The sequence below is a fragment of the Heterocephalus glaber genome, unplaced genomic scaffold (assembly GCF_053883595.1).
Source record: "Heterocephalus glaber isolate CG9 unplaced genomic scaffold, H.glaber_assembly_v1.0 deba00001472, whole genome shotgun sequence".
NCBI lineage: Eukaryota > Metazoa > Chordata > Mammalia > Rodentia > Bathyergidae > Heterocephalus > Heterocephalus glaber.
This window is the reverse complement of record NW_028258315.1, coordinates 89963828-89991701: the sequence shown is the minus strand read 5'-3', so window position 1 is coordinate 89991701 and position 27874 is coordinate 89963828. Positions and strand designations below refer to the sequence as shown.

The 27874-nt window shown below is 42.4% G+C and overlaps 1 protein-coding gene and 1 pseudogene across 17 annotated transcripts in view; both read left to right on the top strand.

The window, feature by feature from the left end:
- Cacna2d3 (calcium voltage-gated channel auxiliary subunit alpha2delta 3) overlaps window positions 1-27874 on the top strand; it is a 1090211-nt gene that overhangs the window by 747738 nt on the left and 314599 nt on the right. The window lies entirely within an intron of this gene.
- LOC147826476 (ribosome production factor 2 homolog pseudogene) lies at window positions 169-19142 on the top strand (annotated as a pseudogene).

The window sequence follows — 27874 nt, the reverse complement described above, 5'->3', positions numbered from 1 at the left end:
GCAGGAGCAGCGTCACTTCTGTCATCTCAATAGCTCATTTTGGCCACTGATGTCAGTGACTATGTCATCTGACAGGTGGTATTGACATGGAGTAGTCATTGTTCTGTGGACAGCTCATTAGACCAAGTATCCTTTTTCTTGAGTTAGCCTGTGATTTGATAGCAGAATTGTATCTGATTGATATGTATCAAGCAATTTGGGAAAATGTTACTTCCCAATGGAATTTATTTGTCAAGACATGGTGAATAGCTTTTGTGTTGTTTTCCTTTCCTTTTTAATTCTCACTGTGTCTACAGTAAAAGAAAATAATTCTTTTTTTTTGGTACTGGGGATCGAACTCAAAACCTTGCACTTGCAAGGCAGGTGGCAGCACCACTGAGCTAAATCCTCAGCCCGAGAAAATAATTCTTAAGGAAGGATGTAGTCTAGTCTTCTGGGAAAAGTTGCTTTTCAAGGGTAAGGTAGTAAGGCCAAGGCCAACTGAATTAAGGAGTTGTCCTTCCTTTGCCCTTGTGATGGTTCACCACTATATTTTGGGATATTGTGTGGCCTACAAATGGCAAGAAAGTATAAAGGTTGTCATCTGAGCTTTTCTCTTTCTATGTTAGTCGGTTTTCTGTTACTGTAACAAAATGCTGAGATGTTAAGTTATAAAGAGAAAGATTTAGTTCGGCTTGCAGTTTTAGAGATCGCAGACTACGATTAGGCAGACCTTTGATTAGGCTTTGGGCCTCTGATAAGGTGTCATAGAGCAGTGGCAGTGAGCAAGTGATGTGCAAACCTCATCTCATGGCCCAGAAGTAAAAGAGAGAAAAGGAGTCACACAGCCACCTTCAAGGGTATGATCTCAGTGACCCCCCACTAGGCCACACCTCCTAAACAATTTATCTACTGCCTTCCAATAGTGCCACCCTGGGCTTTTGGGAAACATTTGACCTCTAAACTAGAGCTTTCTTGCTGTCTACCTTCCTTCTTTCCTTTTTCTCATCCTCCTTTCCCTCCCTCCCTCCCTTTCTTCCTTCATTCCTTCCTATATGTATATGTGTGCTTGAAGATGTCTTTACAAAAATTTTAGCCCTTCACTCTAACAATGAGTTCTTAGAAAAAGAGACTTGGGTTCCAGTCAGCCAAAGCCCTCTACCAGCTGTAATGGCTGAGTCCCACATAAGGAAAAAGAAGCTGCATTGCACAATTGAAGCTGTCTTTGAGGTACTTGAGGAATGTTATGGTTTAGATCTAGGATGGCCCCCACAGGCCTCATGTGTTCAGGGGTGGGACTTTCAGAAGGTCATTGGATCGTGGGCCACTGCAGCCATCAATGGATTAATCCACAGGTGAGTTCAGAGCTAAATGTGTGGTCAGAACCAGGATGTGGGGCCTGGCTGCAGGCGGGTGACCTGGAAGGACATCTCTGCCTCCTTGGCTTCTGCCTTCTTTCTCTGCTTCTTGACTGCCGTGATTTGAGCAGCTTTCCTCTACCCGGGCCCTTCCACCATACCATTTCTGCTTTCGAGCCTGCCGAACATAGACTCCAACTTCTGAGCGTGTGAACCAACCTCTGTCCTTAAAGTTGTAGGGGTTGGGTGTTTTGTCCCTGTGGTGAGATGGTGACTAAGACAAGTAAAAGGACACAGGGCACAGAAACAGCTTCTTTGTTGGCTGATAGTGTGGGCCCCTTTCCCAAGGTATTCTGATCAGATTTTGGCAGGAACTGGGCACTTTGCTACCAGGGACTTCCCACTGGCGCTCAGTCTCTATTCCCACAGTGCATTGTTTACAGTGGGCCAGGAAAGACATTGCAGAATGCACTGGAAGAGCTCCCAGCTGCGTGACACGGCAGGATATAGCTCAGGGAGGGGGACAGAGAGAGAGGTGTGTGATGGAAGCCTGGGCATGTTTAAATCTAGATCACTTACCTAAAGGCTGTCAGAATGCCAAAGAAAGGTGTTGAAAGTATATTCCCAGTGAACAGTTTAGGAAGAAGAGTAATTATAGTAATCTCTAACTCAAAATCCTTAGTTTGTTAACATGAAAATGAGCAAATGCTGAATTCTTTTTAGAACCCTGTGGCATGAGGGAGCCCCTCAAGGGCCTGTTTGATGGGGAAAGAGATGCTGCCTTTTACTGTAAGGAAGAGTTTTTAATTTATTTACTGTGTGCTTCTTAAGATGTTCACGTTTGCAGAGTTGTGAGCTTATTTTTTTTCCTGCCTTAAGAGCTTATTCAGGGGTGAAAACATACTAGATGTCTTCATTAATCTTTACCTTTTAATTCTGACTCTGTGAATCGCCCACACGTTACCACAACAGCATTCATCACAAGCAGCTGCTAACTATATAAAGTAATCCGCGATATCAATTTCTATTGATCCTGTGGTCAGGTTTGTTCTTTTCTCGCTCCTCTTTTAAGAAACCCTTCTGAGCCAAGTTTCTTCTAGCAAGGAGAGCATCTGGGCAGTTGCCGCAGAACGCACCTCTGCACCTCTGTTGCCTGCTCTCCACACCGCTGGGCTCTGTGCCTATGGAGGGAACGGGGAACCACAGGGCACCTGCCCCAGCTGGAGGACGTGTGTGCTCAGCTTTAGGCTACATATGCCCGGCCTTAATTTTCCATGTCAGAGTCAGATGACTGTCCAGTCAGGTGACCGAGCTTACAGTTCAGCTCTGAGTCTCATTAAACCTTCTCAGATACTCTCAGGCTCGGCTCTCAGCGCGCAAGCACCAGTGGACGGGGAATCCCAACCCGTTACGGTTCTAGCTTCCCAGCAGCAGTGCCACTGCACCTAGTGCTGGGTTCTTTCTTTCTGCGGGCAGATTTGTGTGTCCCTCACAGGCCTTTTGGAAAAAGAGCTCCTGCTCCACAGATGTCTCAGCCTCAGTAAACCTCTTCAGTGGACCCAGGTGTCTGTCATTCTTTGCTGAGAATTTACCCAGCAAGGTCCTTAAGAGAAAAAGCCATTTAGTTTTGCTTCCACTTGATATGGCAAACTCTTTTTAATCGGGGCTTATGGACTAGAGAATTGGCCATCAGACTGCTGGATTTTATGGACCAGTAAAATGTAAAAAGAAAACAAAAAGTACAATAGCATGAGGTTGGCAGGTTTTTGTTTTGTTTGGTCAGAATGTTAAACACAACATCTATATCCTATTATTTCATCCTCTCATGTAAGAATGGAAATCTTGATACTAATATAAAAGGAGGTTGTCATCTTGGAATAAAAGACAATCCTGATGGGGCCTGGTGGCCTCACAGCCTGTTGACAAGAGGATGCAGTCCACCCACCCTCTGCTGGGACCCAGACAAGACAGGGAGGAATGCTTTGTGGTCAATATACTCAACATGCCACAATCAGATGGACCCTTCAGTCCTTACCCAGGAGGAATATATTTAGAGACCCCAGTAGATGTCTGAAACCACAGATGGTGCAGAATCCACATGTACTGTATCCATCATAAAGTTCAATTCATAAATTAGGCCCACTGAGAGATTGCCAACTAGTATTAAAATAGAACAGTTGTAATAATATACTGCAATTATACGCGAATGTGTTCTGTCTTTCTCAGAATATCTTGCTGTACTGTAATTTACACTCCTTTTTGAGTGTGGGTAGCTGAAGCCTCAAAGATGCAACTGTGGAGCAGGGCAGGTTACTGTAGTAAAGGATGTCCTTGGAGGAAGGGGTCAAGGTTCTACCAGACGTGTTTGGCTCTCTTTGAGATGGCACATACTGCCCATCCACCCCCTTTTCTAATTTTACTCCCCTTTAAAAAGCAATTTTTTGTCTTGTTTTGAGTCAGGTTCCACTATGTAATCCATGTTGAGCCTGAACTTGAGATTCTTCTGCCTCAGCCTCCCCAGGTCTGGGATTACAAGTGCGTACCACCACGCCTGGCTCCTTTTGGGGGATCGTCTTTTGCCACATTTGTTATAGTCTTTTGTTTAAATAGACGGTGGTAGAATAAAAGGAGAAAAAGAAAACTGTTCTAAAACTTACCTTCTCTAGGGAATACAGAGCTAAAATCCTGACTTCATTCCTAGCCTTTTTTCTACGTATGGTTATTACAAAATGAGGATCCACTTAAATAATTTTGTGTCTTGATTCCTCCTCTCCTTCTATTGTGGCATCACAACTTTTGTTATGTCGTGAAATATTTTACAAAAGCATTATATTTCAGTGAGTAAGTTGTACGCAAGTGTAGGTTTTTCCTCTTTTAGAAAAATACAATTGGTATATATCACAAGTTGTTTCTAGGATGAATGTATAGAAGCTCACGAACTGATCCAAAGGCAAGAGCGTTTGAAGCTTGGATCCCCTTCCCAGGTGCCCTAAGAGGAGCCCGGCCTGCCGGTGCCCATCTCCTTCCCCCGGCCACGTGCCAGGCTTTCTTCCCATTGCCTCTGGCTGTGGCTGGAGCGCAGCTAACCGCAGCGTAGCCACTCGGCCTGCACAGTGTGGGCACCCTGCTCATCCTTCACCGGAAGGACTTGCTCTCCATTCCTGCTTACGTCTGAGTGACTATCAAGCCACAGCCTGCTTTGTTTTAAATCAAGGAATACATCTCTAGCCTTTGTGACTTTCAGGAGATCTTTCCTATATAAAGATACTAACTTCTGTCATTGCCCATTAACATGTTTCATAGTTTTTTGTTTCCGGTCAGATTTTTACCGTGGCTTTCACCATGTTAGAATTTAAAAATTTTGTGAAGAGTCAGATGACCAGTTATTTCCTTTCTGGCTTTTGCGTTGGCTCCTGTGCCTGAAAAAGGCTTTGCTTTCTCACCTCCTTTCCTTCTGTATCTCTTCCTGTTTTCTGTCTTCACTTCTCTTCTCTCTTGGTCCATGAGAGCTGGGAGAGCTGTGGTGGCCAGATGGGGCAGAGGGTAAGGTTGAGGAGGGGATGTGTTCCCGCCTGGCTCTACTGACTCCACCATCACAACCAGAGGAAAATCTCAGTAGCTCTAATTATAGCTGCTGACACCTAGAACTTTACAAATAATTGCTGCTGTTATCAGCGCTTTGAGCCAGTGCCCCCCTAAGTCAGCAGTGTTGGGAGGCTCCGCAGTCTTCACGTTGCATCTCAGATGGCTGACTGGATTCTCATCCAGCCCCAGTGGCATGGCCCATGGCAGGGGAGGAGTCTGCTCCCAGCTGAAATGACCCTGAGAATCTTTTCAGATCCCTGCGAGAGCCGATACCACCTGCATTAGAGAGGTGTTGGCTTCTGCAGTGGGACTCACTGGAGGGAACTCATGTGGTCACTACCATCAGGAAGTTTGGGGCGGAGGGTTCAGTTCCCTGCATACCTGGATACCTCCCTTCTTGCTCAGGGTCCTTGGCTGGAACGCACCTGTTGTCCGCATGTCACTTAGCAACCCCCATCTTCCCGTGGCTACATTTCATCAAAGATCCCATTTTGCCCCAGCACTGAACTCTCCAGAAATCGTTGTAAAACATTCTAAAGTTGTGCAGTCTCTTAAATCAGCCAGCAATATGTTGTTAATAATCATCTCTCCTTATTCCATGTCTGGAGTCCTGATGTTGGGGGCCAGTGGTGAGGAGCAGGGTTCTTAAGGCCCTTGCCTTTGTAGTCTCCTGGAGCTCTGCTCAGACTCCTGTCCTCTCCCCAGAGCTTCTGACTCTGGATCTAGGATCCGTCTCAGGTGTCTGTATGGGATTCTTATCTGCTGCAGAGTTTGAGAGCCACTGCTCTTCCAGAAGAGCCACCTGCACTTGGCCACGTCAGCTCCAGAGGGTGGGTTTATCACTCCACTGTCTGCTCCGACCCCTGCAGACTCTGGTCTGTCTCCTCGTGCAGTTTGCTTGTGACTCCACTGCTTCCTGCTTAGCAAAGCCCACTTGGAAAGGACTGGTGGAACAAGTCACCATGGGTGACCAGGGTCTGAGGAAATAAGAGCTCCTGGGGTAGAACTGCTGGGTAGAACCACATGGCCCTTCCTCGTGGTTCCTTTCAGCGTTTATGGAAGTGCAGCAGGGTCCACGTGATTCCCTGAGCTATGTGGATGATGAAGCCTTGCTGGCCAATGCAGTGCCTCCTCACACCCTCCATTACCCTGGGCTGTGCCCGGGACACTGGACTTGGGGTGGAGAAAGCCTGATCGGGAGATGGGCTGTGATTGAACAAGGGAAGAGCTTCCCTATGTTGGAGCCTCGTGCCTTGGAATCTCCATGAACTCTGTCTGAGACTCCAGGAGGATAACAAGTCACTGGACTCCCTGGAGGCTCTTGGTCTCAGTCGCATTGCCTTCGGCACAGCACAGCAGGCCTGGGAAGAACACTCTTCTTGCCAGGCTCCTTGGGAACAATAGCATCAGCTCCTTTAAGCTCATTGGTTTCCAGGGCTGAGCACAGATTTGCAGTCTGTGGAGAAAGTCCCTGCCTGGCCATTCGAATGGAGAGCTCTCCCTGTGCTGCATGCCCACTGCCCTTTCTCAACCCCTTCTTCTCTTTCCTCCCATGGCTGCAGGGTGCCCCCGGTCCTGTGACCTGGAAGGGAGTGAAGCGTATGCACACTTATTTTTCATGCATTCCAGAGTGAAGCAGTTGGAGCAGGAGCAGTGTACTGAGATACTTTCATTTCTTCTCTACCTTCCATGAATTCAAATCACCCATTTTAATGAATGCCAGCGTCACTGATGGAAAGGGGGCCAAGGAGAAGGAAGGATCTTTGCTAAATATCTGTAAGATAGAGCAGTCAATTCAATTTTCCCTCACCACACCTTCTTCTTCTTCTTCTTCTTCTTCCACAATCTCATTTTGCCAGTGGGTATGGTAATCTGTATTGTGGGCCTGTCGTTCATTCTTATTTTTTAAATTATGTGCAATATGTTATCTTAGCAATACTTTCCAGGAATCGAAAATAGTGCTTATTGTCCCTTTGTTGAGCTCTCTGTTACCATTTTTGCTGTTCTCTCTCCTTACTTTCATTTAAATCAATCAACTGCACCCAATCCAAATAACAGTATTTCCAAGTTATTGTCAGAGCCTAGCGGCAATTGATTAGTTACAGGTGCTTCCCAGGAAGCTGCACATGGATGCAGAATAAAACGGTACCCACAGCTGACTCGGAACCAGAGCATCGTCTCAGGAATGTGAATGCCAAATCGTGGGGAATGAGCCAGACTTTGGAGCTGGGGGTGGGAGGACTTACTGGTGTGCAGAAATGTTTGTTTAGAAGAGAAGTAACAATACAGCGCTGCTTTGAACTCTGGAAAGAACTGGCTTCCAGACAAAGGGAAATAGAATGCAGCTAAAATTGTCTGTTTTCATAAACTTTCAACTTGCTTTGTTGCCAGTCCTGTTTTTAAAACTTGCCTTAGAAAAACACAAGACATGTTTAATATTCTGCTCTGAACAATCTGATATTCATTTTGATATGTTTTTGGTCCCTATTGATTTTGAAAATGCTGAACACAAATACTTGACATTTGAGAGAGCAAGCAAAGGATTAAAACCAAAGGCCTCCTGTCTGCGATCATCTTTGAAGAGATGAGAATGTTCAAGTAAGAAGAATTTGTACAGTCAGAATAAAACATGACTTGAACATTTGTGGAAGGAGATACAAAGTGACTGAGGGAAATATGAGAAACATAGAAATAATAAGTATATCTGCCTAACACTTTTCATCTCCTATGATACATTTTATAAATTGATATATAGCCAGATGGCCTGCATACATATTTTTCCTACCCTGTCCATTTCCTGCTACGTATCACCATTTATAGAGTACATGGATGTCTGGGGCAGCAAGCAAAAGCTTGTACAAATCACTAGCAGCCCCACAAAGACAGGCGGCTCAGCAAGGTTTCTTAACTAGAATCAAAGGTTATTATTATTATTTTTTTTTTTTGGTACAGGGATTGAACTCGGGTCCTTGCGCTTGCACAGCAGGTGGTCAAACCATTGAGCTAAATCCCCGGCCCCATAGAATCAAAGATTATTGAAACCACAGGAGGCATTTAGGTACAAAGGATATAATTACTGTTATTATTTAGCAGGTACTGAGTGCTGAGAGTATGCTTCATTGAAAATATGGAAGAAGGCCCTGAACATGCTTAAAAGACTAAGGATGGAGATCAGACAAAAGCACGAAGGCATGATAAATCTCAGGCTATAAAAAGTACCTCACAGGAGCAGTGGGTAGCTGGTGGCATCTGGCTTCCAGTTTTAAACACTGTTCTTCCCTCTGATGCCGTGCCAGCCGGACTCTGATGAGATGCCTGGGGGAAGTGGCAGGTGGGAAAGGACCTGCAAGAGGAAGCCTGGCAGGATCCTGGCACAATGAGGGAGGGAAGGCATGAGGTCCTAAGATACAGTTCGTCTCTCTGGTTTGACCAAGGGGAAGGTCTGAGAGCTCCTCTTTCAGTGAGGTAGAAGAGAGCCACTCTTAACATTATTAACTCATCTCTTCCTCCTATGGAAAACAGCTTGCTTGCCCACTTAGGCCTAACAAATTGGTTGGAAGTTAGCCTTTCTTTCTCCATTGCTTCACCTCTTCTTTACTTTGTGTCTGTCACTTTGTGTTTATGTCTTATCCTCTCTAAACTAGGAGCGCTGCATCATTTACTGTTGTGTTTCTCAGCAGAAGGTCTTATGGTTTGGGGCTTTATCAAACTGGACTTGGGGCTCAGCCGTGTGGTGTTCCCTTGGGTGATTTATTTAGCCGCTCTGTGTCCCCAGTTGTGGCCTACATCAAATGAGGTCAGCGATGTTGACCGCATCCTGGGTTTCCATGAGATTAAAGGACAGGGCACATGTTAGTATGTTCTAAATGGTAGTTTAGCCTTTTTTCTATCCCTTTAGAGCCTACCATATAGCAAGGCTGATTATTTGATAGTTTAGATCCTTGTTGAATGAATAACCAGAAGCCCCATGCAAATGATAAACTTAAATTGTGTTGTGTTTGGGTGCTCAAGACCTGTGCATGTAAGACGCATGTAAGATTCTATCTGTGGGGCTCCTTAGAGGCCAGAACCCATATTTAAGCTTCACTCTGCCCACATGACCCAATCACACCGAGGGTAATCAAGGCTCAGAGAAGCCAGTGGATTCACCCGGGCTCACTTGTAAATAATGGATCCAGGGCTGGAACGCAGGAGTCTCACTTCTCACTCACCCAAATCTTCCAGACCCCATGTGGCATCCCAAATGTTTGCTGGGTGAAGGCTTAGTAATCCTTTTCATCAACATGGGACTTTTCCTACATGCTGACACATAGCATTTGCTCTTTAGCCTGTTTTCCTCATATTGTAGGGCTGAGTGTGCTGTCCAGTGAGGCATGCATGGCCATTTAAATTCACATTGAAGTTAAAATTTAAACGAAAGTTAAAAATCAGTTCCTCCATTACACTGGCCACAATTCATGTATCCTGAGGCTCCATTTCACTCATGGCAGCCGTACGCGCACCGATGTACTATTCTCATCATTGCGGGAAGTCTGCTGACAGTGCTGCTCTGGAGAATGCCTCAAACAAGCATCACTCAGATGCTGGGCTTTCACTTTCATACCCTTAGTGCCTTCCGATGTGCAAGACATTGAATAAAGAACCGGTTGGTAGAAGAATCACAAACAGTACAACAGAAAGATTAAACTCTTGCTTGGTTGACTTTGTCCTGTGGGTTGGAGTCCACGTGGAGTGCTTTCAATGAGCTGACCTCCTGTGCCTCTCCCAGCAGCCCTGTGAGGTCAGTGCTGTCACTAAATTCATTTCTGTCAGGTTGGAAAGTTGCTTGCACAAGTCTCAGGCTGTTCGGTGCGGAAACAAAGACCTAACACCGTGGACTGGCCTCATGTCCGTGGCCCTCCGCCTCCGCATCACCCCCTCCAAAAGCCAGGGTGCCTTCCAAAGGATGGGCCACGGGTCAGCATGGTAATGTCAGAGACTATGCGATTGTAGTGGCTGGACTGAGGTGGTGGCGATGGGTGCCTTGAACTGAGTTATTAAAGCCCCAAGCAAAAAGGGCCAAGAGAGTCCTTGAGAAGAGAGAACCGAAACGTAGTGAAAATAATAAAAATGCTATGCTGATCAAAGGGGAAAATGCAAATGCAACAGTGATGCAAGTACTGAAAGACGTGTATGCACTGAGAAAACCATATGGAGTTCTGTATAAAAAGAAAAATATTACAAGACCATTTGAGGATCAGACATCACTGGAGTTCTTTTCAAAGAAGTCAGATTGTTCTTTATTCATGTTTGGATCCCATAATAAGAAGCGGCCCAGTAACCTAGTAATAGGTCTTATGTATGACTACCATGTGCTGCATGTGATTGAATTAGGTATTGAGAAATTTGTGTCTCTAAAAGATACTAAGAACAGTAAATGTCCTGAGGGAACAAAGCCCATTTTAATATTCGCTGGTGATGATTTTGACACTACAGGAGACTACAGAAGACTAAAAAGTCTTCCTATTGATCTCTTCAGAGGTCCCACAGTAGCAAATATCTGCCTGGCTGGGTTAGAGTATGTTCTGCACTTCACTGCTCTGAAGGGGAAGGTTTACTTTCGAAGCTATAAGTTGCTGTTGAAGAAATCTGGTTGCAGAACACCATGGATTGAGTTAGAAGAGATGGGACCTTCAGTGGATCTGGTTCTCAGGAGGACACAACTGGCCTCAGATGACCTTTATAAACTATCTATGAAAATGCCAAAAGCTCTCAAGCCAAAGAAGAAGAAAAATAGGTCCCATGATACTTTTGGTACAACTTATGGAAAGATCCATATGTGGAAACAAGACCTAAGCAATCTACAAACAAGGAAAATGAAGGGATTGAAGAAGCGACCTGTAGAGAAGATAACAGAAGACCAGGAGAAAAAGTGAAAGAGAATTAAAATAAATTAATGGAATTAAAAAAAAAAGTCAGAGACTACACAATTCTTGGTGGTGGCCTCGCTCACGCTATAAAGTGTGCTTCTTGTCCTACTTTTACTTGGCCCAACTTGCTCTCCAGAGCCGGTTTCTTTTCCTACCATTAACAAAACTTTGCCACCACCAAAAACTAAATAAATAAATCTAAAGGGAACTGGGCCACAGTGGTGGAAAGAAGTCAGATTCTGTTCACAGGACTGATCAAGTACCTTTAATTTCTATGAGAAATGAATTTGGCCATTAATTGAGATTTCTTGCTAGGTTTCAAAAATCATTGCTGATCCAAAAGTTGTCTTAATTTCTTCCAGATAAAATGCATGCAGCCCACCAAAATAGACCACTTGATGTTTGAAAACAGATCAGAAATATATTATATGAGAAACTAATTTTACAAGTCTAATCCTACTCCAACAAACTAAATATAAAAGTAATTTCCAGAATTTGGGGTGATACTCAGTTTTCTTCAGAAAAACTAGTGCCCTCACAATTTGGGTTTGAGGGTAACTTTTGTTATTTACATGTTCCATTTTGGAGAAAAATATTCCTGAAAGTGTGTCACACCACGCCGGCCGTAGAGTGGAAGCTTGGTAAACATTCCTGGTCTTCCTGCCTTTGATTGGTTTTGATTGGAGAGACCTCACCTCCCTGGATAATTTTCCCATCTTGGAAAAATCTCTTTCTTGTCCTCATTGGGGAGAAGGTACCTTCTGAAAAGCAGCAGAGTTTACACACGTTTCTGTCACTGCAGTGTAGGTCTGTCATGTCACCAAAAGCCAGGTTGGAAAACAAAAGAGTCAGCTCAAGCAGAAGTCAAAATAAAGTGAAAGTCAGATAATGAAACAGCCAGTTTGAGATCTAGGCAGAGATACTAACGGAGAGCCATGTCAGCTTGCAGCACTTTTAACTTGAATCTTAACCGGAATCTTGAAGGGACTTAATTCCCAGTCAAACCCCTACCTCAACCCGCAGGTGATCACAGGAGTGATGAAAAATACTACATGTTCTCTTTCTTTTCCTAAGCTCTCTTTAATCTCAATCTTTGAAAAGCAAGTGGTTTTTCTTGTGCAAACAGCTTCATAGAAATGTCAAATCTGGCACCCACAGTCTGTGCTGAAGGGGGAGACTTGGTACAAAAGACTCAGTGCTCAGGGCCTGGGCTTTGAAATGACTCCAGCTGTATTGCCAATGCAAATGCAGGAGGGGAAAAATTACTGGAACAAATTGAAAGGTTATTCAGACTGGAATTTAGAATCTCAATAAAAAAGGCTTTTATAAGCCAAAGCCCTCAGAGTAACCGGATCATTTAAAAATACATCTTTTCTGCATTAAATGTAGTGTGACAGCCACATTAGAAATGCTGCAGTTCAAGTATGTTCCTTAAACATTTTTAACTGGCTTTTGTAAGGACAGTTAAAGTCTCCTGTTGGGGAGAGGAATCCTGAATCCTAAGTCCACACATAGTTTGCATTTCTTTGTCTTTTCCTATTTTTTGATACCTGGCAAATGAGTTTTTTACTTTGCCCCATGTTGATTGCTGCTGGCCCAGGAATCTCCATGAGCTTCTTATCTCAATAAAAATTCATTGAGCAAGTTATTTTCCTTGTTAACTTGGTGGAGAACAGTCTTCCTAATCGCTTAGATGTTGGTGACCAAAAATAGTGCACAGTCACTTGGAGGTGGAACCCTTTAAAAAGTGATGTTTCAGCCAAAAGACACACAGAGAACCCACCTAATATGAGGCAATGCCCCAAATGTGGGACTTCCTGTTTGTGACTTACAGTTTCTTAACTCATTGTTCTGAGGGAAGGATGCTGGGGACTGAGCCCTAGGCTTCATTGCTATTTGAAATACACAACGCAAGCCTGGTTTTTGACGTTCATAGAAGCTCCCCACCACTACACCCCAACTCTGAACACTTTTTCTTTCTTAATCTAAGTGGGACTTGTTTTCAAAAGGAAACACCCCTGTAGAGAATGGAGAGTAACTGCAGTGAATGCAGGAGACCTTTATTGCAGCTTCCTGTGTCCTCTGAACTCAGGGGCACATGGCCACCATGGACTGCGGGAGCAGAGTAGGTACAGCTCTGGCATGTCCTCTGCAGAGGGCTTCCTGTTGCATTCTCTCCCTAAATGGCTTGCTCAGCCAACAGTTAAGTGAAACGTTTGCACTTTGTGAAATATTCCAAATGCATGGGATTCCCGCCGTCTGGAATTAGCCAGTATCCACATTCTGCCACACTGATTTCAACTCTTCAGCCTTGCTTCAAGTCCTCACTTGCCACTCTCCTTCTCCAGAGGTCACGTGGTTTCCTTTCCCAGGCAGGGTTAGCGCCTGGTGCTGCCGAGTGATATTGTCCGTGGCACTGTCTTAGGACTGATGTTACTGAAGTCAGGTTATTGAGGCAGCTTATGTGTTGGCGCCTTTTGAGTCCTCACTCTTCGAAGATATCAGCTTGGCCTTTTCTAGGGTGTTGTCACCAGCTTCCGGTGACATGGCTGTTACTAAGACTGGCTTGCTTTTGTTCTTTGTTGTTCTTTGTTCCCATAGATGACTCTGTGGTGGAAAAAAAAAATCAAAGAATTTCAGGGTTTTAGACACCATTTTGATAAGCCTTTTTTCACCATGATGGCCAGTACTTTTAATGAATGTTTTAACACAGGTTCGTAATCATTTATTTCAATAGTTGGATCCTCCCACACAATCTTTCTATAACTAAAACCTTTGAACTAAACCCATTTGAGTTATCTGCTATAATTATAAGTGATAGGGGATCTTGCTGGTTGGAAGAATATAAAGTACTTCAAATAGTGCTGTGCTGTTCCTAACTTAACAGGGTCTCAATTTGACAGGAGGCTCTGTGTCTGGATCCTGTTGTCTTATTCATACCTGTGAGCACTTCAGTGATACTAAAGCTCTTCTCCCATAAAGTGATGCTGGGAATCATGTTCAAGGTCTCGTGTCCTCATTAGTTGTTGTGAAAGAATAGACTCATCTGTCCTGGTTTCTCTGCCTCCTTTGAGATAGCATCAGTAGCTCACCTGTTTTAAGACCCTGCTTGTTCATACACTGTAGTCCCAAATCAACCTAGAGCCTCATGTGCACCTGTAAGTCTGGTTTCTCCGTGAATCGACCATTCCTTTGACTAGAAGCCTGCCCAGGAGTGCACTATTTTGTATATCCAGGTAAAGATATCTTTTAACATAAGGACATACCGTCCTGCGTTTTCTTCATCTAAGATGGAGTTTGAGCAAAGCTTTGCACCACTGATTCTGTTCCCGGGATTTAAATTTCAACAGAAGGTGGGTATTATAGGGTGCTTTATCCTTAATTGGGGACACTTTCTTCCCAAAGCAGTGGCAATTCTCAGTGAATACGTCCACCGTGAAAGAAGCAATGCATGAAGCCGTCATGCGAGTGCCTGCCTGCTAAGAGTTATACATCAATCAGCCCTTTCCCTTTCACTCAGGGACATCCTTTGGAATGCAAGCAGGTAGCATGGCATTCTTAGCAGTATAATTAAGGTCTGTCTCTATTAAAAATAGTACTGTATCTATTCTCACACTTTGGTGCTTGGATGTGATTTGTGGCATGTTGTCATTAAGACCAGCTGTCTGCTAGTGGCAGCACCTCTGTAGACTGTTCCTTTTCCTGGAGTGCTGTGTGTTTGGTCCCTTCAAAAAAACGATCTGGTAACTGATTGTCAGGGCAACTGTGGGAACTGATGCTGTCCAGCTTCAGGCTCTCACTCGCAGGGTGAGAAGCAGTGGGAGGCTGTTTGATAACTTCTAAAGCTCACAGAGGGAAACATTTTTGCACTGACTGTGCCAGAATCCCATGCTCTGTGGGCAACATAATGGATTTCATTTGGAGCCCTGCATAGGCCAGCTGTCATGACATGGTTGGGAAACTTTCCATCAGCTACTGTGAACTCCACTACTCTGTTCCCTACCTTTCCTTTGGCTTCCCCATTCCTGGACGAATTTTACAAAGCAGCCAACCGTCCAGATTGGGATTTCATGCTTCGCTGCACTGTTACTCGAATTATTTCTCTTACAAAGGCCTCCTTTACAAAATTTTTAATTCAGATAATGCATAGAAGGTGTATTAAGGCCCAACAAATGAACGGAGGCCAGAACCAGCAACTTCCTGAAAATTGTTGTCAGTCTCACACTTCCATGAAGGGTGAACAATTCATTAGGGTAAGTGCAGGCAAAAGCTGCCTCCCCCTAAACATATGAAATGAGTTCAGACCTAACTGGCCATGATCCAGTCCAGTGCTGAGGGCCATTCTTGGCATTTTAAGGTCAGAGGAGAGGTTTTGTTTGAAGCTTGCCATGTGTGTTTCCTACATGTTACATTCAAGTTTGTTCATTATATTCATTGGATGTGCCCATTCCCTTTTAATTTTGGGGTGAAGATCAGATGAATTGGTCAACTCTGGCTCATTTTTGCCACCATCTAATGCTCAGTGAGAAAGACCTCTATTCCATTGTCCTGACATATGCAGAGGGTTCACAGAGGAACCTACAAGGTGAATGGCAGAGGCGTACTGGGTGATGGTTTAAGATTGACATTGGTTATGTTGGCTGGAAAAGGGTCCCGACTCACCCGCTCTTTCCTCTGTGGAATTTTCTTTGCAGTCCTTCCATCACAGTGGGGCCACTGTTTCCAGAGCTTACCTAGAAGCCATCTTATGAGAAAGCCCTGAGTAAGGTGGGCTGCTCATAGGCTCTTGCTGACTATTGAAGTTCCATGGTTTGCTTTTCCTGGAACATCACTGTGTTTGTAGCTAGAGGGAGAGGTAGATTCTGAGGCACATGACTGCCTTAGTTTTTATTTGCTTGTTGGACATTAGCAGGACATCGAGAAAAGTAAGTACCACTCTCTTTGCCAATCAGAACAGGTGTTCATCTAGTGAAGAGGCTCTGGAAGATCCTGCTTTCATTCATTTTTCTCATTGGAGAGGGACCATAAATATGATAATCAATACTTTGGAATGTGACTGTGGGTCCACTTGAGTCCCCAGAGAGGCTGTGGATATACATTGTCTAAAGCTTAGAGGTGCTGTTCATGTGGAATGGTGACCAGGGTTATGCCCTGACAAGGTAGTTGTTTATTTAAAGCCAATATTCAGAGCTGTGGAAGTCATAATTTAAGGAGCCCAGGGATCTTATGTCCCTGGTCTCAAAACATATAAAGAACATATTAAACTCCAGTGAAATTTTTCTGGACTTACAACTGATTGAACATTCCATTCCAGTTCACTGATCTTTAATATCGAGAAGAAGTAGCTGGATGATATGGCCTTCTACACCACCGGGTGTTGTCTGTTTTGATGGCATGTCACCACTCTTGCCTGAATGACCTAATGAAACATAGACATTTCAATTCTGTGAGATAAGTTTTATAGTACAGCTTACTGTTTGACCGACTCTGTAGAGCTACCAAAGACACAGTTTCAGAAAAATAACTCAAATAAACAGTTCTTTGAAAGGATGGACTTGAACAAGATGCTTTTGCTTGGAAACCTTGGGATTTGGCAAACTGGATTTTTAGGTGTTCAAAGATGCATGAAAGCTGGAATCACACAAAATACCCTCATGTTGGCTCAGGCACGCAGGAGGTAAAGGACAGGTAATGAGATCTCTTAAAGAATTTGCTTTTAAGGCACATTTATCAGTTAAGCCACAACTTGAATGCCCAAATCGCAAGAGGTCTAGAATTTCCTCTAGTGCTTGAGTTTGTAGTGGAGGAATAAGACCCCAACAAACTTACACAGGCTTTCAACTACTTGCTCATTTTCTATTAGCCCAGTTTGGTTTTGAATTAAATCTTGGGTCTTAAGTTTCTTTTTTCTGTAACATCATCAACAGAAAAGACATGTTTTGTTTTGGTTTTTTTTCTGTTTTTCCACTAATTCTGGGGTGATGAGGTGAGGCCATTTTAAATACCTATTCACATTTGTTCATCAACTCTCAAATCTGATTCTACCTCAATCCTCCTTTTAAAGCTCTACTTGCAGCCTGCTTAACCCTTATCTTTAAAGAGAACCCCAGTGCCTACCACCTGGCAAACCTACTGTTTTTCAAAATCAAAATATATTTTGGGTTTTCACAAAAAAATAGAGATATGGGACATGGAAATCACAGTGCATTTGTTCATCTGCTAGACACCTATTTATTTCTGCATTGAACAGCATTTGTGGAGCAAATTGTATGCGAAGCACCAAACTACTGCAGGTGGATGTAACATTGGTTACTAAAAAGTCTGGAAATAGCTCCAAATGATAGATTCAATAGAAAATTGTTTAAGCGTGATGAAGGAAAAGTAATGTCCTGAAGAAAGATCTGTATTGATGAGGCTAGGTTAAACTGTGCAGTAAAAATACTAGTGATAAATACTAAATTTCAGTGACTTCACACAAAGATATATTTCTTCTCACATTACAATATGGTGCAGTTTGGTAGTTTTGTTGCGAGGTGAGAATCCCGCTTCCTTCTGTCATTGTATGTGGTCTTTATAATTGTGACTGGAGGGAAAGAAAGACTGAGGCACATTGTATAAATAAGTTTGGGGCCGCATCCAGGAGGATCTCTCTACAAAGGGATTTTTCTAACCAGTAATTAGAATATTAACTGTTAGCCACATTAAGAGTATAATGGAGATTCATTACATTTTTTTTGTTAAATTCTTTTATTGGTACATTATAGGCATACAACACAATTACATTTCTCATTGGGAATTGTACCTTTACATGATGCATCTTGGTTCTTATTTTTTCCCCATTCCTAGCCCTTCCTTCACGCCCTCCACCCTTCCCTATTTACAAAGACTTTATTTCCATTTTTTCCATTTCTCATCATTTTTTCCTTTCCCTTCTTTCCTTTCCCCTGACCCTCCCACTACCCCTACCCCTTTGGACCTTTTCTTCCTATTTTGCATTATCAATTATTCATTCTAATCATTGGTACATTTTAGGTATACAATATAATGACATTCATCATTGGAAATTTGCACTTTTACATAGTCTCTCTTGGTTCTTATTTTTCACCCTTGCCCAGCCCTCCCTTCAGCCCCTCCATTCCTCCCTATTTACAAAGATTTTGTTCCTATTTTTCCATTTTCTCATATTAATCCCATTCCCTTCTATCCTTTCCTCTAGCCCTCCCACTTCCCCTTCCCCTTTGCCCCTTTTCTTCCTATTTCACATGACCTATTATACATTTAGTCCTTATTTACACTTTCAGTTTCTCACACCAGAGAAACTATTCGGAATTTATTCATATGTGTCCTATTTATTTCACTTAAGAGGATCGCCTCAATGTGCATCCACTTAGCTATAAATGTCTCTAATTTCTCACTTTTTATGGCTGAGTAGTACTCTGTTTTATAAAAAAACCCCACATTTTCTTTATCCAGTCTCCAGTTGATGGGCATTTGGGCTGTTTCCAAGTTTTAGCTATCACAAACTGTGCTGCTATGAACATGGGCGCACATGTATCACTGTGGTATGATTCTTTTAATTCTTTGGGGAAGATCTCCAGCAGTGGAATAGCGGGGTCAAATGGGACTTCCAGTCCTAGTTCTTTGAGGTATCTCCATACTGATTTCCACAGTGGTTGCACCAGTCTACACTCCCAACAGCAGTGCAGCAGGGTTCCTCTTTCCCCACAGCCCCGCCAGCATTTGTTATTGGTTGATTTCATGATAGCAGCCATTCTTTCTGGAGTGAAGTGGAATCTCAGTGTTGTTTTCATTTGCATCTCTCGAATGACCAGTGATGTTGAACATTTTTTTGTGTATTTATTTGCTATTTCTACTTCTTTGTGTGAGAAATGTCTGTTCATTTCAGATGCCCATTTTTGGATTGGGTCTTTAAATTTGGGAGGTCTGATCTTTTTAAGTTCTTTATAGATTCGAGATAGTAGACCTTTGTCTGAGGAAGAGCAGGTGAAGATTTTTTTCCCACATTGTGGGTTGTCTCTTCCCACTGCTGGTGGTTTCTCTTGCTGTGCAGAGCCTTTTAATAAGAAGAGATCCCACTGGTTGATTGTTTGTGCTAGTTCACGGGCAACTGAGGTTTTGTTCATAAAATCTTTTCCTCCACCGATGTCTTCAAGGGTTCTACCTAACCTCTGTTCCACCTGGTTCAGAGTTTCTATTTTAATATTTAGATCTTTAATCCATTTTGATTTTAGTTTAGTGCATGGTGAGAGATACAGGTCTAGTTTTAATCTTTGGCAAGGTGAAGCCCAATTTTTCCAGCACCATTTATTAAAGAGGCTATCTTTCCTCCAGTGAGGGTGTTTGGCTCCTTTATTGAAGATGAGATGGCTGAGTGTGTCTGGTGTTGTTTCTGCATCTTCTAATCTGTTCCACTGGTCCTCAAGTCTGTTTCTTTGCCAGTACCATGCTGTTTTTATCACAGTAGCTTTATAGTATAGTTGCAGGTTGGGGATTGTGATACCCCCTGCCATGTCTCTGTTACCTAGAATTGCTTTTGCTATTCTAGGTCTCTTCTTGTTCCAAATGAATTTTTAGATTGTTTCCTCAAGGTCTATGAAGTATGCTGCTGGGATCTCAATTGGAATTGCATTAAATCTATATGGCAGTTTTGGAAGTGTGGCCATTTTCACTATATTAATCCCTCCTACCCAGGAGCAGGGGATGTCTTCCCATTTTCTGATATCATCTTCAATCTCTCTTTTCAGAGTGCCATAGTTTTCAGAGAAGAGGTCTTTGATTTCTTTCGTTAGGATGATTCCTAGGTATTTCACTTTTTTGGATGCTATTGTGAAAGGAATTATTTGCCCTATTTCTCTCTCAGTGAGTCTGTCATTGGTGTAGAGGAAAGCTATTGATTTTTGTATGTTAACCTTGTAACCAGCTACTTGACTGAATTTGGTTAAGTCTAGAAGACTTTTGGTGGAGTTCTTGGGGTCTTCTATATACAGTATCATGTCATCTGCAAATAATGACAATTTGACTTCTTCATTTCCTATCTTTATTCTTTTTATTTCTTTCTCTTGTCTAATTGCCGTGGCTAATGTTTCCAGAACTATATTGAACAAGAGTGGTGATAGTGGATATCCTTGTCTTGTTCCGGATTTTAGTGTGAAGGATTTCAGTTTGTGACCATTTAGTATGCTATTGGCTGTTGGTTTTTCATAGATGGCTTCTATCAGTTTGAGGTAGAGACCATCTATTCCAATTTTTTGTAGAGTTTTTATCATAAATGCATGTTGGATTTTGTCAAATGCTTTTTCTGCATCTGTGGAGATAATCATATGGTTTTTATCCTTGGCTCTATTGATATAGTGTATTCCATTGATTGATTTGCGTATATTGAACCATCCCTGAATCCCTGGGATGAATCCCACTTGATCAGGGTGTATGATCTTCTTGATGATCTTCTGCATTCTGTTTGCCATTGTCTTATTAAGGATTTTTGCATCTATGTTCATTAGTGAGATTGGCCTATAGTTCTCTTTTTCAGTTGGGTCTTTCTCTGCTTTAGGGTTCAAGGTGATGCTTGCTTCCAGGAATGAATTTTGGAGTATTGCTTCCCTTTCAATTTCATTGAAGAGTTTAAACAGTAGTGGCAGCAGTTCCTCTCTAAATGTCTTGTAGAATTCAGCAGTGAAACCATCAGGGCCCAGGCTTTTCTTAGTTGATAAGTTTTTAATTATCTTTTCAATTTCATTGGTTGATATTGGGTTGTTCAGAGTTTTTAGGTCTTCTTCGTTCAACTTTGGTAATTCATATGTATCTCGGAATCTGTCCATTTCTTCTGTGTTGTCCATCTTATTGGTGTATAGGTTCTGGGACTAGGTATTGATGATCCTCTGGATCCCTGCTGGTTCTGTTGTAATTTCACCCTTTTCATTCCTTGTTGCATGAATTTGGGCCTTTTCTTTCCTTTTTCTGACAAGGTTGGCTAAGGGTTTGTCAATTTTGTTGATTCTTTCGAAGAACCGACTCTTGGCTTCATTGATTTTTTTGTATCATTTTCTTAGTCTGCATTGCATTGATTTCTCCTCTAATCTTTATAATTTCCTCCCTTGTATGAGCTCTGGGTTTGTCCTGCTCTTCTTTTTCTAGAAGCTTGAGGTTCAGCATCAGGTTGTTTAATTGGGCTTGCTCTGCTTTCCTAACATGAGTATTCACTGCTATGAATTTCCCTCGTAAGACTGCTTTCATTGTGTCCCATAGATTGCCATATGTTGTCTTGTCATTGTCATTTAATTGAAGATTCATTACATTTTAAGTATGCTCAGAGACCTTAGACCCCTTACTACAGATTTGCTACCATTTGGGAGACTATTACATAGAATATTTAGTTAAATCTCCTTACCTGCAATTGAAAATATTTAAAAGTCAAAGGCACATCTAAGGAGGTAATTTAATTGCTATCTGGGCAAACTGAATGACCTGCTTAACATCTGTCATTCTCCCATGGCTGTTTAGTGGACTTTGATAGCAGGTAATTGAACTCTTGCCATAAAATAACAAACGGGAGAGACTGACGGATGGGCAGAATGTATGCTAGGGATTCACATAGGCCTGAATTTTAATCCTAGTTCTGCCATAAAATAATGCAGTTTTTCTCCAAGTAGCTTACCTTTGGGAGTCCGGTTCTTCTTGTGGGAAAAAGAGTAGTAGCAGCTGTTTACTGGGTGCTGTGTACCAAAGACTGTATCTAAGCATTTTAAAATGTCTTGCAAAGTAACATGAAGTGAAGAGCACCCACAGAAAAGACCTATTGCTCCAGTTAGGATGAGCCAACTGAAGAAGTTTATCATCTGGAAAGTTTGCAGTTCTCCAGGTGGCTGGCTTCCCAGCTCAGAGCGATTTTTATAGCTTGTGTTCTCTGCCATTCTCAGCATGCAGAGAGCAACAGCATTGTCGTCTCACGTAGTGGCAGTGGTTGCAGGAGCCACTAGCAGACACCTCCTGCATAATAAGATAAAAAGTTTTATTTTATTAAGAGGAAATCCTTCCCCACCCCAAAGGTGCACTTCTGTTGATCTCATTGGCTAGGCCTGGGTCACATGCTCATAGCGGAAACAATCTCTGGTAAAAGAAATGGAATTACATGATTAACCAAGATCAATCATCATTCCTTCCCGAGACACGGGAGGAAGTGCCATCTCTGTACACAAGGGAGGGTGATTATCTGAACAAAATTGGGACGCAGGCAGCAAAGAACACGGGGAAGGCTTTGAGTCTTCCTCTTGTTCCCTACTTCTGCCCACCTCCCTGGGCTTTGATGGCAGACTGGCTGCTTGGAGTAACCAACCCCCTTATAGGTTTGCAAGGAAGAATATAAAGCATCTAAGACAGAGAAAAAGTCATCTCTCTCTCCTCCTTCACCTTTCAATACCACACAGTGAATATTAAACTTGCTAAATGAAGCCTTTGTTTTAATGAAAGAAATGATAGGGATAATTTTGAGTCAGAAGAGGAGCTGCCTTGGGAGAAAAATAAAATATGCTAAGAGTGAGGACTTTGGACAGCCTGGTTCAATTGCTGGCTACTACTCACAAGTTAGGTGGCATCATGCAAGACTCTGAACTCTTGCTGCTTCAGTTTCTTCATCTGTAAAATGGACATCATTATCATCATAAAACCTACCTGTACTGGTTTCCTATTTCTGTCGTAACAAATTACCATGGACCTAGTAGCTTAACACAACTCATATTTATTATCTTACAGAAATCTGCCTTATAGATTTCTGTAAATGTGGGTCTGACTGAGTTAGAATCAGGGTATCAGCAGGGATGTATTCCTTTGTGAAGTCTCTGGGGGGGGAATTTGTTTTCACGGCCTTTCCAGCTTCTAGTGGCAGCCTGCAGTTCTTGGCTCACAGCCCTTCCATCTGCAAAGCCAGCAGCGGATGGCTGAGTCTCACACTCAGCACTCTGTCTCTCACATTCTTTTCCATGTTAAATTACCCTGTGGTTGCATTGGCCCAGTAGGATTATTGGCCCTATTTTAAGATGATCCTATCAACAATCTCAGTGCCATCAGCACACACAATTAATTCCCCTTTGTCAGGTACCACTTAATCACAAGTCCCTAGACATCACAGGGGCCAGCAGTGAGGATGCATTGTTTTGCAGATCCAGTTACCCCTTAGGGATGTTGTGATGACTTAGAACACTGCCAGTCATATAAGGAAACACTTCTTAACTTTTCACCATGGCCCCAGAGTCTAGCCATTTCAGAAAGTCATTTGCAGGGTGCCAGGCTATTGGCAGTTCGGTCTTGAGACAGACACTGACTCTACCTTGCTTTTGACTAGAAGCGATGATGAAAGGATCTTGATAATTCAGAACAAATTCCTCGTTTTCTGAAGCCAAAGCTCACAGTCTGAGATGCCTTTGGAATTACGTGACCCTCCATAGAACACCCGTGGTTTGTGCAAAGCCAATTTTATGAGTAATAAGAATGAAATAAAGTGTCAGGATCCAAGCCGATAACATTACCAGATGAGTGTCCAACATGAAGAGGTTATGAGCCACCTTTCCTTAGATCCCATTTTATTAGTTCATGAAAGAGGAGGAATTCAGGTTATAGTTAAGATAATTGACTTGAATTACGCTTTTCTACTTTCTCCTCTCCTCTCCTCTCCTCTCCTCATATTACCTGGGTTGCTTCAAACACAGGCTTCCCATTTGTCACATGTAGATAAACATCATACCTACCACAGCATAAGATGATTACTGCCCAACCTAAGTGTTTGCTACAGGCAGGGCCTGGCAGTAAGTGATCCATCAGAGATGGCTCTGGGATTCTTTGTATGCATTAAGGACTTCTCCAGAAATTATTACAGTTGAGAGATCCATTCTCCTACCACTTGCGGGCCAAAGAGTATGTGGACTCTGAGCAGAAATCCTATTCTTGTGCAGTTAAATCCTGCAGTGAATGCTCGTTCCATTAACCTTTCCCCCAGATTGTGTCATATGTGATTATGAGATGAGAATGTGGTCTGGAGAATGAAGCCATTGTTTAAGTCTTACATGAGCGATAACAGTTTCTGAATCTTCCTGGGGAGAAGGAGGCTGGATTTGTGGGTTTAGGTAGGTTGTGACAAGGAGGCTGGGGACAGAAAATAGATAACTACAGCTTCTTGGTTACAGAGAAATATGTTGCAGGTCCTGGACTCAGCAGGAGTAATATCTTGTCTTGGACTGTTTTGATCTTACAGCAGGAATAACTAGAGATGAAGACAAAGATTATGAAAGACAAGATGAGATTTTGATGCTACAGGGTCTGGAAACAAGGGTGCTGTTGTTTGCAGGCAGCCTTTGTTCCTGTGTGTGAGGTGAGCAAGGACAGTAACCTGTTCAAGATTAGAATTCAGAAGGGAAGCAGAATCTCTCTCATTAGTCCAGCATACTTTGCTACCCCCAGGGTGGTGGGGAGCGGCATGGTGCTTGTGCCCAGTGCATCCATCAGAGCCAGTGGTCGTCATGGGATGCTTTACCCAGAGAACAAGTCTTAGAATTCATCTTTCTCTGCTTTATAGGCCAGTGATGGCAAACCTTTTAGAGACCGAGTGCCCAAACTATAACCCAAAAGTCACTTATTTATCACAGAGTGCCAACACTGCAGTTAAACTTGAATACTGAGGTTTTAGTTTAGAAAAAATAACTTATCTGATGCTCGGCTGCTGGGGTGACTCGGTTCATGTGCTGACATGGCTCTGCATGCCTGCTGCGGCACCGGTGCCATAGGTTTGCCACCATTGTTACAGGTACTCTTAGGGTTCCTTTGCAGACTTGATATAACCCAGTATTCCTTAGGTTCTTATTGGTGAGAGCAGTGGTCGTGCTTGGAAAATGTAATTTAGTAAGCTCAGTGGGCTTCACTTAGAATTTTACAGAAGTGATAATGGTTTCTGAGTCTTCTTGGTGGGGAAGAGGTTGGGTGTTGGCTGACCAGGGACACTGGTGACATTTCACTAGTACCCCTCTTCCAGGTCTTCTAACATGTTCACACACTTGGCAAAAGTATTACAGCCATAGAGTCTCTTTACTGGTGGATCAGAAGGATTATAGTAGCATTTAAAAAAATAAAAAGAAATCAGTAGCTTGAAGAACTATCTGTACTCCTATATTCATTGCAGCCTTATTCACAATATTCAAGATATAGACATTGCCTAAGTGTCCATCAACAGCTGGATGAATGAATAAAGAAATTATGGAATGTGTGTGTGTGTGTGTGTGTGTGTGTGTGTGATGGAATATTAGCCTTAAAAAGAAGGGAATCTTGCCATTTGTGACAACACAGATGAACCTGGAGGACATGCTAAGCCAGGTACAGAAAGACAGATATGTGGAATCTAAAATAGTTGAATTCATAGAAGCAGAGAACAGGATGTTGGTTGGCAGGGGCTGGGGTGGGAGAAGTGGCGATACATTGATCAAAGAGTATAAACTTTCAGTTATGAGATGAACATGCTTTGGGAAATCTAATGTATAGCATGGGTAATCATGAATATGTTAACTAACTTGATTGTTATACTCATTACATGATATTTATCTCAAATCACTATATATGTACATGATTATGTATACATTATATGTTTTATATATATATCAAATCATCACATTGTACCCTTTTGATAATCTTTGTCAATTAAATATTTTAAAATATTTTATTTTGAAATATTTTAGACTCACAATAATTATAAAAATGACTCTGCCCTGTGTACCGTTCCCCTTCTCCCCTTGTGATACAACATTCCACACAGTCGGTTAACTTTTTAAAGATCTTTTCTATTGGAAGTTTTAAATGTACACATGATAAAGTTTGTAGAGCTTAAGTGCTTGGCTCTGTGAACTTCGATCAAGTTCCCATACCAGAGTGTCAGAACCTGCCCGACCTGAGAACTATCTCACCAGATTTTCTTCCGCTCGTGCTGTCCCCAGCTGCCTCTCTGACTTCTGCCCATCTCCACTGACGAGTTTCAGCTACTGCTGAACTTTTAAGTAAATGCAGCTACTCTTCAGTTGGCTCCTTTTGCCCAGTGTTATGACTGAGATTCATCTAGGTTGGACATGCCAGCCTACTTTTATCAGTGAGGAGTGGTCCTCTGGTATAAATGCCACATCCCATATTTATCTCATCTGGTAAAAATGGTTACTTACATTCTTTCTAGTTTTAGCTTTTCCAAATTCTGCTACAGGAAGAATTCTCCCACGTCCCTTAATTGTATGTATGTGTGTGCGTTTCTGCTGGGAATATAGCTAGGAGTAGAATTACTGGCACATACGTACACATGCGTTCAGCATTAGTAGGTGCTGCTGAAGAGCTTTCTCAAGTGCTTGCAATGAGGATGTGAGGGTGACCTGACTGCAACGCCCCTTGATCACCAAGGCTGGTTTGGCTGATCTGGCTGGCCAGGGGCTTCCCATTCCTCCCTCATCAGCCATGTGTGTTTCTCCAAAACTGCACATTCGGTAGAAGGGGACCACCTACCCCGATGGAATATCATTATTATTCAGTTAAGTGTATCTGAGTAGCTGCACTCTCCTACCAAAATGTCCCAGCAGCTTCTCAAACTTGTTGCAACAGTGGGAGTTCTAGTTTCTCTTTGTCAACAGTTGATAGCCTCAAAATTCTTAACTTTAGCCTTTGGTAGGGTGTGATGCTAGTGGCTAAGTGAATTGATTGATGATTGATTGATGATTGTTTTTGCATGGTACTGGAGGTCATACCCAGGGGCACTTCACCACTGCTTCATCCCCAGCCTCCAGCCTTTGTTTCTTGAGACAATGTCTCTCTAAGTTGCCCAGGCTGGCTTTGAACTTGAGATCCTTCTGCCTCAGCTTCCTGAGTAGCTGGGATTACAAATGTGTGACACTGAGGCTGGTCATTTTAATTTGCATTTCCATGATGACTTGTGTTGATCAGCATTATCTGTGCTTCCTGGCTATTTGGATATCCTCTTTTGTGAATTGTCTGTTAGATATTTTTACCCATTTAAAAAAAAATGGTGGTCTGATATTTTTTCTTAATTGATTTATGATAGTTTTTTATATATTACAGCTATCAAGTCTTTTATTGTTCATTGCTTTGTCTATCTTTTCATACTATCTTTTGGTAAACAGAAATTCTTAATTTTAATAAAAATAAGTACCTCCATCTTTTCCTTATGGATAGTGCTGTTTCATTTATGGTTTAAACAGTGGTGGCGAACCTATGGCATGGGTGCTGCAGTGGGCATGTTGTATCATTGACAGCTCTAAAAGGTTTGCCATCCTTGGTTTAAGATATACTTCCCTACCCCAACAGGGATGATAGTCCCCAACATTATCTTCTCAATATTTTATAATTAAGCCTGTTGACCTTTAATATTAAAACTCATGAGGAATTAACTGTAGCTTATTTTCCCTGCATGAATAGTCAGTTGATCCAGCACTCATGAAAGAATCCACCCTTTCTTCCTTACTTTTTATTAGTAGTTTTTAAAAATTAGCGGTTTTTCTCTGGATACCTTGATGTTATATTATTGGTCTATTTGTCTATACTTGTACCAATTCCATGCTGTTTTAATTATTTGAGTTTTACAAGTCTTGCTGTCTGGTAGTATAAGTCCTCTTGGATTGTTTTTGTTCTTCAATGTTGTTTTTGCTCTTCTTGATCATTTGAATTTCCATAAAAATCTTAGACTCAATTTGTTGATTTCTATAAAAAAATCTGATGATACTTTGGGAACAGTGATTGGAGAAGAATTGATATCTTTATAATATTGAGTCTTTCCCATTTCTTTACTTTTTAAAAAGTTTATATTCTTATGAGTCCTTGCTTGCAGTCCATAAGGATAGCGTGCCTCATGGGGAGCCGGTGCATGTACATAGCTCATCTTCATTCCTTTTTCATTCCCTCTCCTCCCCTCATACCCCTCCCTCCTCTTCCTGTCATATTTTGCATTTTTTATGTCAGAAGTCTGTGTGTGTGTGTGTATGCGGATGCATGTGT